The following is a 16,985-nucleotide window of genomic DNA, read 5'->3' as shown; positions in this document are numbered from 1 at the left end:
CCGCTAGGATTTGAACCCAGGATCTCCTGTTTACTAGACAGGCGCTTTAACCTGCTAAGCCACGGCGCCGGCAGAATTCTCCTCTTTTACTGCGACTTGGACACACCGCTCTGAGACACCTGCGTTCAGTAAGCGCTGAGTCGGCTGGCTGAGCACGTTGCCTTCTTTACATTCAATAGGAGCCCCGACACCAAGAGAAACGTATAGAAATGGGTTTTATCCGGCACTTTTCATGTCCAATGCGCTTGACATCTCCCACGGGCGACAAAGTTCATTTACGACACCTTTCTTTCTTTCTTCTTTCAGCAGGAGTACAATAATGGCAACAACATGTTTGGAGTTCGGCATTTCATTTAGTCTGCGGAAACATCGTATCGGAATGAACTGCCTGAGATAAAAGAATAATTGCGGCTTCAGATCGTTTTTACAGAGCATTGCGTTGTTCTGCTCATGCTGACTACACGCTTTAGATATGTCATTTACTGCAGGCGTTGCTTTTCCAGGTTTTTCTGAAATTCCTCGCATTTGAGCCAGCACTAAAACATTTCATTCCCGTCGCTGAATACATCGTGGAAACGGTATTTGCAACGGAATGCTGTCACACATGAAACATTTTCGTTATTCGGTTCTGAAGTTTGAAAATGAAAATAAAACGGGGGTCACTTAATAGGCTTGAAAGAAGTCCAAGCAGCATAAAAACCCGCAAATTCTTACAAAGGCTGCACCTTTCTTCTGCTGCTTTTATAAATCAGCCTTAAACATTTGAATGCATACCTTACTGCTGCTAACCACATTCACGTGTTTACGAAGCTTTTTTCTGTCCGTTATGTTTTTGCTAAGCAGTTTCTCAGTTTTCCTCGTACTGTGATTGTCAGCGAGCACAACAAGACTGAAACAGTGTAAAGGCAGGTAAAAAAGACAGGGTAAAACGCCTGATTGTCGAGAGTGGGATTTGAACCCGTGCCTCTATTTGGAGAGCGAAACACAAAGCTTATAAGACACGCATCTGTAAATTTGCTGTTTTAAACCGCTCAACTATCCTGAAGAAATGGGTGCGGATTGTATCAGTCACATCCGATTTTCCGTAAATTTAGGACGATTGATACAACTGGACGAACAATTTGTGGCGTTTAGCATGACATGGAAAACGGTACCGGAGCGTTCGGGTCCGGACTACCAGACTCAGAAACAGTTTTTACCCCCGCACTATCAAACTATTAAACTCCCAGCCTCTCTCACTCTCTCCTCACCTCTCACCTATGATCTGAACCTCACAGTGCCTTCTTTCTTACCAAAAACCCAAACACACATTGAAAATCTACCTCTACCATACATGTCAAAAGCTCACTCCCCATCATTTCTATCCCTTTATTTCATTCTTTTGATGCATGTTTTTGCACATAACCTGTTACCTTTTTGTTGTTTTGCACGCTGCCTGTTGTTGTTTTTTGCACATCGGCTGTTGTCTCTGTCTTTCTTTTGTTATACAATTGTATTGTTGTTGTGTTTTTTTCTTTGTACTACTTATGTCCGAGAGCTAGCTAAATAGCATTTCGTTATACAATATACCTGTGTATGAGTATAATGACAATAAACTTGAACTTGAACTTGACATATTCTTGCAGGCAGTATATTATTTTATCGTTTACTCGTATAAAAAAGCATGGTCTTCTCGTTCCTAAGTCAGATTTTTAGTGCTTTCGAACGTTACTTCCAACCTGGACTGACAGCTCACCCGATCTGTTTGTGATCCGACCATGGAGTCGGGGGCTGTACCAAGCGCACGTTCCTTCCCCATGCTGAGGCGATCATTCGGAAGATGGGTGTGAAGAGAGATATGCTTTGTCGACTAAAAAACAAGGCAGGATATGCAAGAATACTAATCACTGGCGACAGTTATGTTCTCTTACTATTGAGATCCCTACATTGCGAGTTTTTTTAAGACTTTGAAACTGAAGGAAAGCGGTGACAAATGAAACAGGCACGGGTGGGGCTTGAACCCACGCTCTTCGGTTTACGAAACCGACGCCTTACCACTTGACCACCGCGCCTTCGATTAAACATTGGAATAAGGTTGTTCAAATTATTTTTTTCTGAATCTGGTTTACATCGCCAAATGTAAACTGGAGGCAGCAACAACAATAAAAGGGATACTTGTCCTTAAACTCGGACGTGATGTTCTGCAGACATGTGCACAATGTCCTGTTTTCTTGCAGTGTAGATATTTTGCTGTTCACGCTCCGCATTCATCTGCTTTGTGCGTTGTTAGTCCGCACCTGTAACATGTAATGTCAGCCGTCCCCTGTTCTTCTATTTCTCTAGCATGACTGCGTCCTGCTGCTCGGCTTTTGTTTGTAAAGTTTGAGCGAGCGCCCCGTTCAGTGTCACTTTGTCACTGTGGTCAGAAAGCATTCTTGATTCTGCTTGAGCTGCTTCATGAATTCTAGCGACTGTAAGAGCTCTTTCTAAAGTCAGCCCTTCCTCCTGCAGCAATTTATAGTCTCTTATGTGCACATTTTTCCACAAGTTGATCTCTTAACATGTCAGTTTCCAATACTCCAAAGTCACAAGATTTAGCCAGTTCTCTTAGTGCAGTCACAAAAGCATCAACAGATTCGTCCTGAGACTAAGTTCTCTGCCTAAATTTATGCCGTTCCAAAACCACATTTCTCCGCGGTGTAAAGGAAGCGTTTAAGGCAGCTACAGTCTTTTTCTCCAGGGAGGTTGGCGAAAATCCGCTGCACGGAAGCCCCGATACAGTGCAGTAATGTAGCACGTCTCACGGCATCCTGAGCTTCTGTAGATCCACTGGGTATTTAATAAACTTTGTACGACTCCATCCATGTCTTGTATTCCGTATACAAGTCCGGAGCTCCGAGGTTCAGTAGAAGCGGTGGAAAAAGTTGGGCATTAGCAAAGCTTCTCGGCGCGGCTGCCATATCTTCCATGGCGCAAGCAAGACGAAAAGTCCTAAAATTCAGAAGTTCGTTTCTACCAGCAAGAGAACTAAAATCTGCAGTGTTCTGCTCGCTTTGAGTCCGTCAACCACTCATCTCTCGTTGCTATAAATGTTGTGTATTTTAATAAAGAGACGTTTTTATATTATTTTAACTATGTTGTTAACTACACAGATCACGCCCATATTCTTCCGCAGTAACTAGTCCGAAACGTAGTACATAGTACACACTTTTTAAGTGAAGTCAGGTTGTTAAAAAATTAAACCAGCGCCCTGTCACAGAAACAAACCCCGGTCTCCCGCGCAACAAGCGGGGGTACTCAGCACTATACTAACGAGGAGCGCTTGTCTGCAGCTGAGCGTCAGCTCTGTTTACTGTCAGCAGTCATTTCCTCATTTCTAAATACTTTTTCACCTGCTCTCAGCTTTTAAAGACGGTCATAAACGCTCAAGAAGTAATTCATGTCAGTTTGAAGTCTGTTTCTGTTGTCTCAGCTCTTGATAAAGAAAAGCCGTACGTAGGAGACTCCCTCTCTGAAGAAGTTTCCCGTCACCCTGCGAGGGAGAAGAGCCATCAATCACCGAGGCAACTACTGAGACGGTTAACATTAAACACGTGAAATGCGAGATGTTGTGATTTTTTTTCCGCTTAAGGCTTCTATCGTTTCTACTCTAACGAGAAAGACCTCTTTAATAGAAGTGAGATTTTAACAAACGTCTCCAGGGTTAACTGCGATCTGAACGCAACGCCTTAGACCACCAGCCATCTTGCCTGTGGTACTTATAATGAAGTATATATTTTATTTCTTTCTACTCGTTGATAAGAAAAAAAGTGAAATCATGTAATTAGGGATATGTCTTTTTTTTCCATGGGGAAAACTAGCCCGAGCAAATGTAAAGTTTAGAGCAGCGCTCTAAAATGATCAGAACCCGAAAGCGCTTCTTATGCGGATCAGTATATTCCGATACCACTGGTTCTGCAGAAGAAATAAGAAAAGCCGAACTCAAAGCAGAAATGTGTTGCCATTACGGGTACTCTGTCTGCAGCTGCTTTGAGATCTACTCACACCGTGTTGCCATTAAGGCTACCTAGTTAAAAAAAAAACTTATCGTCACCTTTTTGAACGTGATTATTAGACACCCATTAAATCTCAACCGAGGTTTCTTGAGAGATCGTTCAGCGAGCGAGTAATAAAAAAACTACTTCGCTTCCAACCTCTGCTATCACTGTAAACTCGGACGTGATGATGTGCAGTGTGCCTTTCCTCTTGTCGTATTCAAGAGTACTCACTGTGTGAGCTGTACTCTACTGTGATTTAATTTAGATGATTACGTGGAGTAGAGTGACAAGATCTACTTGAACATTTTCGGTTTGTGAAATGAAACACTAAATACACTACTGTAAATACAAGTAATGGACATTTAAAATACCACAGTACAGCTAGAAGAGTGAAAGATAAAAGACTATTTAGAATGACATTCACAATAGACTTAAGAACAGCACAACCGCCCGAACAGGGACTTGAACCCTGGGCCCTCAGATTAAAAGTCTGATGCTCTACCGACTGAGCTATCCGGGCTCTGAAAGAAGATCGACACTGTCGGGATCCTCGCAAGTCACGTGTCTCTTGTGCCGAAGAGCAGTCATACCTGACCCGTCTGGAATGACCACTGACAGACTTTATCCAGAAGCGACGGCACCACTCCCAGTAGAATGAGTGAGAAATACAGCATGACATGGGTAGTTAAGGGGCTCCCACAATCCATCTTTCCTCACATTACTTTTTTTTCAATAGCATTTTGACCTTTTTTCACATTCAGATGTTTTTCTCATTTAATAAAATCTTTTAATCAACAACATTAAAAAGAAAACAAATGGAATGTTTTTTGGAACAATGATTAAAAAAAATATTTCAATGCCTTGATTGTATATGTGTGCACATCCTTTATAAAGGGAGTTGCAACAGTGCTGAAATTTAAAGAGCATTTCTGTAGAGAAAACAGCATTTTTTCTGCCTTGAAGTTAAGCTTAGGGAGCCTGTCTTTTAGAAATTCTATTTTATAACACCTTGCACAGCCTCCCGGCAGACTAACAAATATTTTTTTGGAGAAATTGGCTCACACACCGGAAGACACTAACGTTTATTTACGTTAGAGTATGTAAAACTCAGGCTGTAACAGATGTTCATGATGTTTCACACGGGGAGTTACCTGTTGTAGTGTTTCAAAAGATGTGTTAGCGGACCACAAATTATCTTGAAAAGATTTGGGTTTGTACTGGCTGGGATTCAAACCCGACTCAATTATTTGGATGGCGCCTGTACCACCAACGCACTTCCGAGAAGCACCTGCAAATTGTCACAACCCTCTCTCTCACCTACAAAGTTATGGAGACACAGACGTCCAATGAAAACTAATCTTATTCACACAAGGCTCCACTCTTTTGTTGTGATGTCATTTTAATTAATTTTAGCTTTGATAAGGTGTCGTTTTTGCCTCTTAAAGTTAAAATCTGCTCCTTTCTTCCTGGTATAGAAATAACATGTTCCATCTTTGTTTAAAAACACCACTAAAAGTAAATTATTCAGCTCTAACGCCTGTGTGCATTGACAAGACATCTCAAAAGGACTTATCAAATAAGAACACGATCCTTCCTGTTACCAACCTGTGGTTGGGGCGTTGTTTCACCCTTTTATTTTCTTCTACAATATTTGCAGACAGGGCTTTATCACTCGAGTTGTACAGAACAAGTGTGCATCGGTCCATGAAAATCATCAGTAGTGCTGTTTTTCTATGCATAGTTTAATCAAGAGCACTTAAAAGATGCAAAAAGCTTTAAAATAAAACAAAATTGAAAGACAGTCGAGTAAGAAGGTAGAAAAAAAGCACTCCCCCGTCTGGGAATTAACCACCGTCGCACGTGTGACTGGATACAAAAATAATAGATTAATTTGTGCCCAGTCTCTTGAAGCTTCAATGCGATTATTTTTCCTTCCTTATTTCTTCATTCCCATGCATTTACTCTGTAGTAGAGGAAACGTGAAAGTGGGAAACTGCAGGCATTCTTCGTGAGTGGTGGATTGTGATCAGTGAGCATCTGGACAAGTCTGTTCCATTACCGTTTCCATCGGGGATGTATCTCAGTGGTAGCGCGCATGCTTTCTATGTATGAGGTCCCTGCTTCAGTCCCTGGCATCTGCAGGTGTTTTATATTACAGTACTCACATCGCAATCTTCTTTTGAGTGAGAACTCGTTGCTTGTGTTCAGAGAGAGCCAGGTTTACACAACTAAATGCAGGCACACTCGACGTGCTGCAGAATTGCGCTGCTGTTTTAAATGTACCTCATTTAGTTCTGTTAAATCCTAAATTATTTGAACTAATAATTAGTTCAAATTCAGGAAATCCAGAGATTGCTTCACACTTGCCGTGGCTGTTGCAGAAAACACCTGTTGAATCACCCCCGGGATTTCTTGAGAGATCGTTCAGCGAGCGAATCCTCCTTCTGAACTCCGCACTAAACTGAAAGCTTCACGAACTCCTCACTGCGTGTCCTGTACTGTTACGAGTGCACTCACACTGCCATAAACACACTTTAAGCTTTTTCCGTTTGTTAAGGAAAATGCAAAAGAGCATGACAAGTATTGAACGTATAAAATATCCATGGCACAACTCGAGAAAGTACTGAAGGACTACACATCGACTTTTGATGATTACAAGAGATTCAAGAAACACAACCGTCCGCACCTGGGTTTGGATCCTGAACGATAGAGTTAAAAGAACATAAGCGACGGATATGACCTATAAACTCTCTTAATTGTCTTATAGTTTATAAAATAAAACAATTTCTTAATAAATTCTAACTGTTGATAGACGATTTATTGAATTTTAACAAAATCACAATTACAAACTTTTTCGGTTAAACTGTTATTCACTTACTCTAACGTAAAAAAACGTTAGTGTCTTCCGGTGTGTGAGCCAATTTCTCCAAAAAATATTTGTTAGTCTCTCGGGAGGCTGTGCAAGGTGTTAAGAAATAGAATTTCAGGCTCCCTAAGCTTAACATCAAGGCTGTTTTCTCTACAGAAATGCTCTTTAAATTTCAGCACTGTTGCAACTCCCTTTATAAAGGGTGTGCACACGTATACAACCAAGGCATTGAAAGATTTTTTTTTAATTATTGTTCCAAAAAATGTTCCATTTGTTTTCTTTTTAATGTTGTTGATTAAAAGATTTTATTAAATGTGAAAAAAATCTGAATGTGAAAAAAATCAGTAATGTGAGGAAAGATGGATTATGGGAGCCCCTTAACTACCCATGTCATGCTGTATTTCTCACTCTACTGGGAGTGGTGCCGTCGCTTCTGGATAAAGTCTGTCAGTGGTCATTCCAGACGGGTCAGGTATGACTGCTCTTCGGCACAAGAGACACGTGACTTGCGAGGATCCCGACAGTGTTAGCGTTCTTTCAGAGCCCGGCTAGCTCAGTCGGTGGAGCATCAGACTTTTAATCTGAGGGCCCAGGGTTCAAGTCCCTGTACGGGTGGTTGTGCTGTTCCTAAGTCTATTGTGAATGTCATTCTAAATAGTCTTTTATCTTTCACTCTTCTAGCTGTACTGTGGTTATTTTAAATGTCCATTACTTGTATTTACAGTAGTGTATTTAGTGTTTCATTTCACAAACCGAAAATGTTCAAGTAGATCTTGTCACTCTACTCCACCTAATCATCTAAATTAAATCACAGTAGAGTACAGAACACGCAGTGAGGAGCTCACACAGTGAGTACTCTTGAATACGACAAGAGGAAAGGCACACTGCAACTCTGCAGAACATCACGTCCGAGTTTACAGTGACAGCAGAGGTTGGAAGCGACGTCGTTTTTTAATACTCGCTCGCTGAAGATCTCTCAAGAAACCTCGGTGGAGATTTAACGGGTGTCTAATAATCACGTTCAAAAAGATGACGATACGTTTTTTTTTTTAACTAGGTAGCCTTAATGGCAACACGGTGTGAGTAGATCTTAAAGCAGCTGCAGAGTACCCGTAATGGAAACACAGTGCTTTGAGTTCGGCTTTTCTTATTTCTTCTGCAGAACCAGTGGAATCGGAATATACTGATCCGCATAAGAAGCGCTTTCGGTTTCTGATCATTTTTATTGAGCGCTGCTCTAAGTACCACAGGCAAGATGGCTGGTGGTCTAAGGCGTTGCGTTCAGGTCGCAGTTAAGCCTGGAGACGTTTCTTAAAATCTCACTTCTAATAAAGAGGTCTTTCTCGTTAGAGTAGAAACAATAGAAGCCTTAAGCGGGGAAAAAATCACAACATCTCGCATTTCACGTGTTTAATGTTAACTGTCTCAGTGGTTGCCTCGGTGATTGATGGCTCTTCTCCCTCGCAGGGTGACGGCAAACTTCTTCAGAGAGGGAGTCTCCCACGCACGGCTTTTCTTTATCAAGAGCTGAGACAACAGAAACAGACTTCCAACTGACATGAATTACTTCTTGAGCGTTTATGACTGTCTTTAAAAGCTGAGAGCAGGTGAAAAAGTCTTTGGAAATGAGGCAATGACTGCTGACAGTAAACAGAACTGACGCTCAGCTGCAGACAAGCGCTCCTCGTTAGTATAGTGCTGAGTACCCCCGCTTGTTGCGCGGGAGACTGGGGTACGTTTCTGTGACAGGGCGCTGGTTTAATTTTTTAACAACCTGACTTCACTTAAAAAAGTATGTACTGTGTACGACGTTTCGGACTAGATAGTGCGGTAGAATATGGGGATCATCTCCAGCTTTGAGCTCAACTGCAACAAGAAGTCATGCTAAATGTAGTATAGTGAGTAGACATCGCCAGACAACAGAACGAGAGAGTAGAAGGCAGGAATATATGGTGTAAGGACGTGATCTGTGTAGTTGTTAAAATAATATAAAAACGTCTCTTTATTAAGATACACAACATTGAAGGCGACGAGAGATGAGTGCTTGACGGACTCAATTCGAGTGCAGTGCAGATTTTAGTTCTCTTGCTGGTAGAAACGAACTTCTGAATTTTCGGACTTTTCGTTTAGCTTGCGCCATGGAAGATATGGTAGCCGCGCCGAGAAGCTTTGCTTATGCCCAGCTTTTTCCACCGCTTCTACTGAACCTCGGAGCCCCGGATTTGTATACGGAATACAAGATATGGATGGAGTCGTACAGATTTTTTTTAAATAGCCAGTGGATCTACAGAAGCTCAGGATGCCGTGAGACGTGCTACATTACTGCACTGTATCGGGGCTCCCATGCAGCGGATTTTCGCCAACCTCCCTGGAGAAAAAGACTGTAGCTGCTTTAGACGCTTCCTTTACACCGCGGAGAAATGTGGTTTTGGAACGGCATAAATTTAGCCAGAGAACTTAGTCTCAGGACGAATCTGTTGATGCTTTTGTGACTGCACTAAGAGAACTGGCTAAATCGTGTGACTTTGGAGTATTGGAAACTGACATGTTAAGAGATCAACTTGTGGAAAAATGTGCACATAAGAGACTATAAATTGCTGCAGGAGGAAGGGCTGACTTTAGAAAGAGCTCTTACAGTCGCTAGAATTCATGAAGCAGCTCAAGCAGAATCAAGAATGCTTTCTGACCACAGTGACAAAGTTACACTGAACGGGGCGCTCGCTCAAACTTTACAAACAAAAGCCGAGCAGCAGGACGCAGTCATGCTAGAGAAATAGAAGAACAGGGGACGGCTGACATTACATGTTACAGGTGCGGACTAACAATGCACAAAGCAGATGAATGCGGAGCGTGAACAGCAAAATGTCTATACTGCAAGAAAACAGGACATTGTGCACATGTCTGCAGAACATCACGTCCGAGTTTAAGGACAAGTATTCCTTTTACTGCTGTTGCTGCCTCCGGTTTACATTTGGCGATGTAAACCAGATTCAGAAAAAAATAATTTGAACAACCTTAATCCCATGCTTATTCGAAGGCGCGGTGGTCAAGTGGTAAGGCGTCGGTTTCGTAAACCGAAGAGTGTGGGTTCAAGCCCCACCCGTGCCAGTTTCACTTGTCATCGCTTTCCTTTAGTTTCAAAGTCTTAAAAAAACTCGCAATGTAGGGATCTCAGTGATTAGTATTCTTGCATATCCTGCCTTGTTTTTTTAGTCGACAAAGCTTGTTTCTCTTCACACCCATCTTCCGAATGATCGCCTCAGCATTGGGAAGGAACGTGCGCTTGGTACAGCCCCCGACTCCATGGTCTGATCACAAACAGATCGGGTGAGCTGTCAGTCAGGTTGGAAGTAACGTTCGAAAGCACTAAAAATCTGACTTAGGAACGAGAAGACCGTGTTTTTTTAAACGAGTAAACGATAAAATAATATACTGCCTGCAAGACTATGTCAAGTTCAAGTTCAAGTTTAAAGTTCAAGTTTATTGTCATTATACTCATACACAGGTATATGGTATAACGAAATGCTATTTAGCTAGCTCTCGGACATAAGTAGTACAAAGAAAAAAACACAACAACAATACAATTGTATAACAAAAGAAAGAGAGACAACAGCCGATGTCAAAAAAACAACAGGCAGCGTGCAAAACAACAAAAAGGTAACAGGTTATGTGCAAAAACACGCATCAAAAGAATGAAATAAAGGGATAGAAATGATGGGGAGTGAGCTTTTGACATGTATGGTAGAGGTAGATTTTCAATGTGTGTTTGGGTTTTTGGTAAGAAAGAAGGCACTGTGAGGTTCAGATCATAGGTGAGAGGTGAGGAGAGAGTGAGAGAGGCTGGGAGTTTAATAGTTTGATAGTGCGGGGGTAAAAACTGTTTCTGAGTCTAGTTGTCCGGACCCGAATGCTCCGGTACCGTTTTCCATGTCAGACTAAACGCCACAAATTGTTAGTCCAGTCGTATCAATCGTCCTAAAATTACGGAAAATCGGATGCGACTGGTGCAGTCAGCACCTATTTCTTCAGGATAGTCGAGCGGTTTAAAACAGTAAATTCACAGCTTCGTGTCTTTTAAGTTTTGTGTTTCACTCTCCAAATAGAGGCACGGGTTCAAATCCCACTCCCGACAATCAGGCGTTTTACCCTGTCTTTTTTACCTGCCTTTACACTGTTTCAGTCTTGTTGTGCTCGCTGACAATCACAGTACGAGGAAAACTGAGAAACTGCTTAGCAAAAACATAACGGACAGAAAAAAGCTTCGTAAACACGTGAATGTGATTAGCAGCAGTAAGGTATGTATTCAAATGTTTAAGGCTGATTTATAACAGCAGCAGAAGAAAGGTGCAGCCTTTGTGAGAATTCGCGGGTTTTTATGCTGCTTGGACTTCTTTCAAGCCTATGAAGTGACCCCCGTTTTATTTTCATTTTCAAACTTCAGAACCGAATAACAAAGAGGTTTCATGAGTGACAGCATTCCGTTCCAAATACCGTTTCCACGATGTATTCAGCGACGGGAATGAAATATTTTAGTGCTGGCTCAAATGCGAGGAATTTCAGAAAAACCTGGAAAAGCAACGCTTGCAGTAAATGACAAATGTAATGCGTGTAGTCAGCATGAACAGAACAACGCAATGCTCTGTAAAAACGATCTGAAGCCGCAATTACTCTTTTATCTCGGGCAGTTCATTCCGATACGTTTCCGCAGAATAAATGAAATGCCGAGCTCCAAACATGTTGTTGCCATTATTGTTACTCCTGCTGCTGTAGTTTTAAGCTTTAATCAGTGGGTATGTAATGTTGTAAAAGGGCTGGACTACTTTGTTCAGTCCAAATTCCACTATGTGAATTCCACTATGCTTTTTTAATATAAGCATTAACAATACAATGCGTGCTCAAAAACCGTTACTTATAGCTTAAGAAACGGCAGTGTTTTGACAAAGTGTGGTATTCGAACAGAAAATGCTGAAGTGTTTAATACTTGCTTGTGAGCAGATCTCCCTCGTTTTAGACAAACTCTTGTTCGGCTGATGATTTCAGATCAAAATCTGAATCAAGTGGAAAGAAAGCTGAATTACGCTGGGTACTGGGTATCACTGTTATGCCATCAGGTCATGCTAGGAGGATTGGGGGGATCAAATTGACACAGAGGGACCCAATGTGGGGGCTGAACCCACAGTTCTGAGATTAAGAGATTCTTGCTCTATGGACTGCGCCTATATAACTCTTGTGCTCCAGCAGTAATGTTTCTGGGTGTGGATGAACATGACATTATAGACTGACAGCAGGAAGACGTGGCCCACAGGCAGTGACAGTATCGCTATATTTGGCTGCAGTCTATTGTGTTGAGAGCAGCATTAACTTTCCTGCAGAGATGGGAGTGCCTTTAATACAGCTCTTTCAATCGGACAGAGTAACAGGAACTGACCTAAAGTTTCGGCTGTGGATCCATCTCCACATGGGGGACAGTAAAATAGCGATGAAGTAATGTTTCTGGTTGTGGATGAACGTGACATAATAGACTGCCAGCAGGAACACGTGGCCCACAGGCAGTGACAGTATTGCTATATTTGGCTGCAGTATATTGTGTTGAGAGCAGCAATAACTTTCCTGCAGAGATGGGAGTGCCTTTAATACAGCTCTTTCAATCGGACAGAGTAACAGGAACTGACCTAAAGTTTCAGCTGTGGATCTATCTCCACATGGGGGAAAGAGACAGTAAAATTGCGATGAAGAAAGAAAGATTTGTGCTCGCTGCAAAGTAGGAAAGAGGTGGTCAGACACATGAAACAGCTTGGTGATAATTTGCAGTGACAATTTTATGTTATTTAGTACACGGATTTCTCTTCATGTTCCTTAAGATGTGTAATTTGTATGTTGGTTGTATGAGAACAGTTTCTCCTAAAGTCCTGTCAATTGACAGTGGAGAGCTAGCTGGTGCACATCTTCAAGAAGACTCTCTTTAAGGCGATTACAAGTTTCTCGAACAAATCTGTGTCATATTTTTAAAATAGTTTAGCTAATGAGCAACGAGAGTACAAATAAATTCTCCCACCCTCCATTTGAAGATAAAACTCCATGTGCGAGTCAAAGTTTCCTTGAAGCTACTGATGTTCGTCATTATTGGACATTCCCGATGATATTGACTAAGAAGCTCAATTTTTACGTGTTGTAGTTCAACATGTGCAAAACATTCGTATCCCCTGCAAATATCGGCAAGGTCAGTGATATTCTCAACAATTTGTGCCATTGCAATTTGTGCGATTGGTGCCATACTTTTTCGAAATGTATACTGACATGCCAGGATCAGAGGGTCATATTTAAAAAACTGGTGCATTAAAATTTCTTGTACTTCAGGATTTTGATAGTCTGTTACATTGTCTTTCACACGTCGGTGTTAGAACTGTGAGACATTTTCATAATCGGGGGGAAGGCCGTAGCAATAAGCAGAAAGTGCAGTCACCTTTTCCCAGTGTAAGTCCGTGTTGTGGTGAGTTTTTAAAATTGGTTTGCGATTTTCTGAAATATATTCCATACAAAAATATAATTTGGACAGTCGCTATTTATTTGGATATTCCTTTTCAGTGAAGATGTCTACAGTATTCCAGCCGGATTAGTACTGATCGAAGAGAGCCATCTACAGGCGAAAGGCGACATAACATCACAGCAGCACCATTTAAGGTGGAACGAAAAACACGCATAAGAAGCTGGCGAATAAGAAGCCAACTTAAGCCTCGTAGCAGACCCTTGGAGGCACGCTCAAAATAATCATCTTTCCAAGTACTTAAGAGTCATATTTAGATCGCTTTACTGCAATTTTATTTGATTGATGGGAGATGTGAAGCCATCAAGCCTGTACTGCACTTTCACATTGAAACTGAAGCCATTTCTCATGCTTTCTCTCAGTTTCAGGGCTGCAATTGAGTGTAAAGGAGGCGACTTGAAATTGAAGCGTGTAATCACCTTACAGAGGGTCTTCACGACGGGGTGCGTCAGCTAGTTCTCCATTATTGTCAGTTTACTGGACTTCTGAAGAAACCTATCTACAGCGAAGATACAAACTGCACAGTTTAAGGCACATGAAGAGAAATCTGTTTGCTGATTGACTCAAAAAATGTCGATACAAATAATCTGCCAGGCTGATTTACTTGTCTGACCACCTCCCTCAGTTCCCCTTTGCTGTTAGCACAATTCTTTCAGTTTCTTTTCTTGTATTTTCCTTGCTATTTTAGTGTTCCCCATGTATAGATGGATCCAGAACCGAAACCGTTTTCACCCTGTGTTTCTGCAGCGTCAGTCTGTATGAGGAGCACGAATTGTACAGCTCCAGTGGCGCAATTGGTCAGCGCGTGGTACTTATACAACAGTGCACAGCGGTGGCATGCCGAGGTTGTGAGTTCAAGCCTCACCTGGAGCAGTGTCTTTAGCTACTGAGAGCAACTGTCGAGTTTAGATACTGTTAGGTATTTGATGGAGATAAATTAACATCAAACGAACAAGTAAAGATTTATTTCGAGTCACAATCAAAGAAGGCTCCACAGCTGAAACGTTGTGTTTACTTCTATTTTCAGCATGGAATAAACCTATACTTTTCCATTTGCAGCCCACGCATGCTGTGATGCAGCTCCCTACTTAAATTTCTATCAGCTGTGTACCTCCAGTTGACCTGTACACAAATATATTAGAGAGGTCTACTGAGACAAGAGGAGCACTGATGACTTGATAAAGCTCTCGCATTAGATTCTGTGTTTATGTTGTTACCCAGATTTGTTTTTAATGTTCTTTTTCTTTTGAAGTTGTTGGGTTTGTTTTTTTTTCTGATTGGTAGCTACAACGGGTCAGTTGCAACAAACTGGCTGCTGAAATTTGTCAGCAGCTCTGTAGCAAACCTGTTCTCAATTGCAACAAACCTAAAATAACAGCTGCTCCCCATTAGATGTTACTGAAGTAGGAGACTAAGCAGACGAAGTGGAACAATAGATTACATTGGAACTGTCCTGAATGTAGTGGAAATAATATCGTCATTAAGTAATGAACAATTGCTTTCCAGACACTACAATTATTCACAAGGAATTTTATCAATACATATTTTATTAATAAAAGTGTAATATCTTAATAATCAACTTTAATGTTATCTTTATTAGTAGCTGTATTACAGGTAATGCATGCACAGACTTTATTATACTATAATGAATTTTCAGGTATCCCGGGGAGAGAACTGAAATGAAGGACATACATATTTAAAAGGGGTGTAAGTCTTAAATGTGTTCTGTCACATAGGGGTGTTAATTGAATAGATTTGTTGTAATATTATTTGACTCTACACTTGTGTTTCTCAGGAGACAGCATTAATATTGGGGATTTGCGGATACAGATAATAAGTTGTACTATACAGGCAAATGTATGGTTACCTTAATGAAAAAAAACTCTTATCATTACCCTTTTCAACATTATTATTTAAGACAGTCTTTCAGAACAGTATTCTCGTATTAGTGGCTATAGTCTAATGATAATGGTGGTGAAACAGGCGAAATGTGCGGAAAGAATTGGAGATGGAACAGGAGACTCATCCAGTCGATAGAAAGCTTGGGTAGGACTGCACAAACACCATGCCAGTGCTTAGTAGCGTCATTTAAAAATAATACGTGGTTTAACAATATCAACTGCTCTTCTGTGAGCTCAGCTCCACTACTAGTAATACATTGCCCAAATTTTCAAATTAGATACATGTGTTTTCTACGTGAATGTAATTGGTACTTTTTTGTTTTAACTGATTTAAAATATAATCTTTATAAAACAGACAAAGGGTTTATGTGTCGCGCTGAAATTCACACACAAGTAAGGAAAGATATCGCGCTTAGGAAGAAATCCAGAGTGGAGACGCCGGCGATTGAAAACAACCACATACAGCCTGTATGTGCTCTACCACTGAACGAAACTTCCGACAACTACTGTATCTTTATCTGCAGCACTTTCTTTTAGGAAGAGTGAGGAGTCTACAAGCCTAGAAAATAAGACAACTAAGTGAACGACAAATTTTCACTTTTTGATTAAAGAACATAAAAAACACCTTTCTTCCAGCCAAATTCAAACCAGAGAACAAAGAGTTCCCAGCTGTTTCCACTATATTCCTCCGCTCTTACAACTGAGTTATCGAAAACACAGGAAGCCCACCTTTTGTCTTACATAAAGCACAATGTAGTGCAGCGGTCCTATTTATTTAAAACCCAGTTCGAAATCAAATCTCATTCCCATAGTCCTGTTTAGTTTGAATTTAAGCAGTTGTAGCAGCAATGCTTGGTAATAAGACAGAATTAAGCGTTGCTGTGCTTTCCTTAATGAGGCCCCATCTCACTCTCCATCTCTGTGGTTCAGCCACAGAGAAAGTATTCATGCAGGCTGATTTAAGATGTTTTCTTTTGATAAGGGACAGCTCCCAAACGGGGATGCACTTAGATAAGCCTGGCTATCATGATCAATGGTCATCCATTGGCGCCTATCTGTCTAGGGAGTGCCAAATGGACATCTGGACTGCATTCCTAAGTGTCAGGAGTATGTGACTCGTATCTCACCTTGATCAACCAATTAGAGACTGGCAGGGTGTGGTAACACCATGTGGGTCTCCAATGCCTGCCAAACTCTCAACCAATCAGAACACATCTGTGTCTTGGTCAAAAAGGGAGCGCAAGCTCAGATCAGGGCTCTCCTTGGCCATTTTCGCGCATCCTCAGAGACAATCACGTGACAAAGGCTGTTGTCTGCAAAGGGACTTGGACTTTGTTCTAAGCGTGGGGCCGAGGATCCCGTACGTACTCAGAATTCTACCAACGTGAACGCTCCGCTTGATCAACGGCAGCCCACAGTTGGACCCTCGTCGACAACCTGAATAGCTTATTCAGAAGCAGCGCTGGACCGGGAACGAACCAGCTTCTTCCTGGGCAAAAGAGTGACTTGTGAGGACTAGCCGTCACACTGCATAGAGTGCATAGTGCATAGAGACTTTCTACTAGCCAGCCGGACTGCTGGTAGATCCCCTCGGAGCAACGACTGCCCTGCGCGCCGCAGTCAGATTCCTCCGCCTGTCCAACTCTGAGCTGCAC

The 16,985-nt window shown here is 41.6% G+C and overlaps 4 non-coding genes across 4 annotated transcripts; 2 read left to right on the top strand and 2 right to left on the bottom strand.

The window, feature by feature from the left end:
* Window positions 1-1,979: 1,979 nt before the first annotated feature.
* Window positions 1,980-2,051, bottom strand: trnat-cgu (transfer RNA threonine (anticodon CGU)). Its single transcript has one exon. It is a non-coding gene; the product is annotated as a tRNA-Thr (tRNA).
* A 2,412-nt stretch (window positions 2,052-4,463) lies between these two features.
* Window positions 4,464-4,536, bottom strand: trnak-uuu (transfer RNA lysine (anticodon UUU)). The gene has a single exon. It is a non-coding gene; the product is annotated as a tRNA-Lys (tRNA).
* A 5,385-nt stretch (window positions 4,537-9,921) lies between these two features.
* On the top strand, window positions 9,922-9,993 carry trnat-cgu (transfer RNA threonine (anticodon CGU)). The gene has a single exon. It is a non-coding gene; the product is annotated as a tRNA-Thr (tRNA).
* Window positions 9,994-14,208: 4,215 nt separating this feature from the next.
* trnai-uau (transfer RNA isoleucine (anticodon UAU)) lies at window positions 14,209-14,302 on the top strand. Its single transcript has 2 exons — window positions 14,209-14,246; window positions 14,267-14,302. It is a non-coding gene; the product is annotated as a tRNA-Ile (tRNA).
* The last annotated feature ends 2,683 nt before the right edge of the window (window positions 14,303-16,985 follow it).

This window comes from Lepisosteus platostomus, chromosome 5 (genome assembly GCF_059453375.1).
Source record: "Lepisosteus platostomus isolate fLepPlt1 chromosome 5, fLepPlt1.hap1, whole genome shotgun sequence".
NCBI classification, from domain to species: Eukaryota; Metazoa; Chordata; class Actinopteri; order Semionotiformes; family Lepisosteidae; genus Lepisosteus; species Lepisosteus platostomus.
The sequence above is the reverse complement of the archived record's forward strand: the minus strand, read 5'-3'. Positions and strand labels throughout refer to the sequence as shown.